At 34.9% G+C, this 3,993-nt stretch overlaps 1 long non-coding RNA gene across 1 annotated transcript; it reads right to left on the reverse strand.

The window, feature by feature from the left end:
- Nucleotides 1-1,535: 1,535 nt before the first annotated feature.
- LOC141700482 (uncharacterized) lies at nt 1,536-3,611 on the reverse strand. Its single transcript, XR_012566370.1, has 4 exons — nt 3,319-3,611; nt 2,524-2,719; nt 2,312-2,412; nt 1,536-1,712 (listed from the first exon to the last, which is right to left on the reverse strand). It is a non-coding gene; the product is annotated as an uncharacterized LOC141700482 (long non-coding RNA).
- Between the last annotated feature and the right edge of the window lie 382 nt (nt 3,612-3,993).

Here is a 3,993-nt window from a genome sequence, read left to right on the forward strand (position 1 = left end):
CTTGTCAGTTTATTTCCCGTTTATAAAACTCAAAGACGAGGCTTTGCCATAAAATCTACTATGCTGACTTTTTTGAAGTTTCAAACAGTATCACTCGGTTCATTCATGCTGCTCTCAAGTACTCACTAGGCTATATTTTTTTTTTTTTTTGACGAAACTCACTAGGCTATATTAATTCAGCCAATCAGCTGCATCGGAACTCTCTCTGCTGAAACAATATGCATATATGCAATGACAAGTTTTCTGTCCAGAATTACGTTTTTCTTGAGCTCCTTGGGTAGCAACGGAACTGATCACTTCAAGGATCAGTTCTTTCTTTATTCTTTCTGATATTGCCGGCGGATTATCAATGTTTATTTAATGATGGCGGCTTCAAGAACCTTCAGTGAGATGCTGTTTCTTGGCAACATGACAAGTCTTGAAGCGCTTCATGCTGATCCCTAAAAATTGTCATGAATGAAGGTTCATGCTGATAAATGTTTAGACACCACTTTCTCTTTTTGTTTTTTGATATTGTACGAAACTCACTTCTAAAGGACATGTAAAATATGCCCCAGAGAGTAAACAAATGTAAAACAATTAAGTATAATACGATTTAACAACACGTTTGAACATAATGATCCAAATATCTAAGGATTCAGCACAATTGAACCATTTCTAAGAACTACATTAAATTTAACAAAAGTTTCAACCAAGCATAAATTGAACCTATTTAATACAAGGACAATATGAGTAGCTATTAGGGAATAGAAATGTTATTATCTAAAGAAATAAGTAAACTGTGGGAAACAATCCTAGAATGTTCCCTATATTTTATATTGCTACTGTGAAAAGTATTATCAGTAAGAAAATTCATGAAGTATTAAGTGAACTCATATTTTATATTTATACATATATATATAAATATAACATCAAGGATGAGAGCTGATCGATGAAGGTTTATCCCTACAAGGCTACAAATGATGTGAAAGACACAAGTATACTCCCTTCACATAGGACTTGCTACAAATGCGTTATTTCCGTCTAGTCTTGTTTCTCTCATGTCGCATGTATGAATACATATCGTTGACATAAAGAAAACAAGTAAATCCTACACTGTAACTGCAATAATCTCCACTCACTTTTTCCTCGATTGCTCCTACTCAACCATTCCCACAATCAAACTCCAGTGAACCAAATAGCTGCCAATTCGAATTATGCATATCTAAGATCGAATTATGTACATTCAAGTCAGGTGTAATATTCTACGAACAATAGCGCTATATGATACCGCATATGTAACTTTTTGTTATCTCTTTTATCACACTTATACATGAAATGTACACCCAAATCAATTACAACCTCAGAAATTCCTTGATCTACCACAGGAACCTTTTTCTCATAAGAATTCTTTGCTAGATATACAGCACCAACACATTGCATCTCAAGCTGCATTTGGTAAAAATAGTACAGTGAAGTAGCTGGATATACAAAGACATTTAACTGATCTGCACTAGAGTAAATATAATTTGTCAAAAACGAAAACTATCTGGTGAAGTTACTCGTGCCATTGGGTTTTATGTGTGGTGGTGATAACAGCCATTCAAATGCAACAAACTGTGGGTTTTCTCTTTAAAGCCTATGCCACATAAAGAATCTGGTTCCAGGGCAGATGAAGAACATGCATGTGACTCTCGTAGAAGGATCTTCAATGACCCATCTCTTCATCGATACTGCAGTCTCAAATGCAACGTAAGTCACATATACAAATATGCACAACCAAGTGTTAATTTTTGTCTCAAAAGCATTTTTCTACTCATCCATATATATCCATGTAATTGCTCATTTAAAAACAAAACCACCTTGTTCAGGTAAAGGCATTTTCAAGAAAGGCAAAAAGCTCAGATCCCCCCATTTCTAGCAGTTAAAAAAAGAGGAGCCGCAAATGATGCTGAAAATGCAGCTTTCGCCAGCCACCTAATTGTCAGCGGTAAGTTAAGGAAGGGAAAAGGAACAAAAGGAAAGGAATCCCTCAAAGGGCTCCCTTCTTTTAATGTTCTCTAAACTGAAGACAACATGTTAATGGCATAGCCTTGAATCTCATTATCGTATTTGGTACTTTTAAGAAAAATGAATGGTTTTATGTTCTGTTTTATGATTTTATGAACTATGGAATCTCGTATTCACAGGTTTCGATCAATCATGATTTGTGGAGTCTATATTCTGGTCTTGTTATTGCACATAATATGTTGGCTTTATAACCAATCACTTATTTTCAACCAAATTATTTTTATTCAGATGCCAATTATTTGAATTGCAAGAGGTAGCTCACCTGAAATGCTTCTTATGCAACTCAAAAAGAAGTTTCTGTCAATGATTGACAGACCAAATCTGTCATGCAGAGAAGCCTTGGAAATCCACATCTAAGCCAGTCTAATCAATTAAAGATATAAGAGATTAGAACTCTAAAATTCAAAAGGAAACATTAGTTATAAAGCAAAAAATATACTCATATGGAGAGAAAGAAGCAATTGAGATAATAACCTCCATTCATAATGTAATTTCTCGGGTAGTGGTACCACCGTGATCTTCATAGTAATCCTTTGCTCATGTTCAGCAATACCTCAAGGGTTCTCAACTTTGATAGTATAGTCTCTAACTCCGGTTTATAGTCCAGCGCAGACATGCAAATTCGATATTTTCAAAGTAGCTAGTTATAACTTACCACCATGCAACCCCTCTATAGAAACATCACAAAAAGAATTTGTGACATTAAAGTATTGCCGTTAACAAGAAACCTAACCAAAATTGTCTGTAAGATAGTAATGAGCTAGAAAATGATGAATTCTTTCCCAGGTTGAGTAACAGATGGTCAAATAAATAATAATCCAACAAATTTAATCATAAAAAAATCAACAGCGCGGAAAATAGGAGAATTAATTAGCTAAGATCGGATGTCCTCACCTGTATACTAAAGAAAATCACTGGAGAAGTATGTGAAACTGGGTGAACCCAGATTCCTAGAATACACAAGGGAAGTGTCCGTTTTTTAACACACTACGATCTCAATACTCACAAAATAGATATTTTTATGATATTAATAAAATATTAACCGCAGGTAAATTAATTAATCAATCATACCCGGTAAATACATGAGGGTAATAGTTAAAAGTACCGACTTTTCGAAAGGATTGTAGAAAAATAACGATTTCTGAATGACATGGTTGTAAATACCGGATGGAAGACACATTCATCATTGGGGTACTACATAATACACATTTGTGTCCGGAGTATAGTTTGTTACGCATTTATAATTAGGGTATTGTTTAAAAAAATCACCTAATACGCAAGTAGACATGGGGTATCATGAAGAATACCCAAGTGAAGAATGCGTGCTTCTCAAACACCCAGATGCCATATGCGTATTTCCGACTTACTTGATCCACATACCTCACCAGCTACAGCTCACAAACAGATAAAACATTGGATGTACTCAAATCTCTCTGTGCTCAAACTATTATATACACCTTCAGATTATTTGATTACTAGATTGAATGTTCGCGTTATAATATGTTTATATGAAGGAAGGCTGAGGTTTGATGATGGCTGAGGTTTGATGATGGTACGTGAAAAGGAGTTGCAAAAGAAGCTAGAGTTTAGGAAAAGGGGATGGATGATGCTAGTATGCAATACGCATCTCCTGTTAGGGTATTTAAATGGGTAAAATTAGCCATCTTATTTAAGAATGGGTATTTTGGTTAATGATGACTTATAATCGCTTGTGCACAGATATGTGTCTTGGAGGTATAAACTCATATAAACTGATATATTACAGTATGTAAAAGTAAGAGAATAATGATTTTTTTTTCGCATGTGACTTACCTATGCCGTAAGAACCGTCTTCCTCCTTAATTCTTAATGTCTCCGGACCAATTAACACCGGAGACCGTAATTAGGGATTTGCTCAACCCCTTATACTATTTGAAATCGGCAACTGAACCGAGATATTGTTGA

The sequence above is a fragment of the Apium graveolens genome, unplaced genomic scaffold, assembly GCF_009905375.1.
Source record: "Apium graveolens cultivar Ventura unplaced genomic scaffold, ASM990537v1 ctg2406, whole genome shotgun sequence".
Classification (NCBI taxonomy): domain Eukaryota; kingdom Viridiplantae; phylum Streptophyta; class Magnoliopsida; order Apiales; family Apiaceae; genus Apium; species Apium graveolens.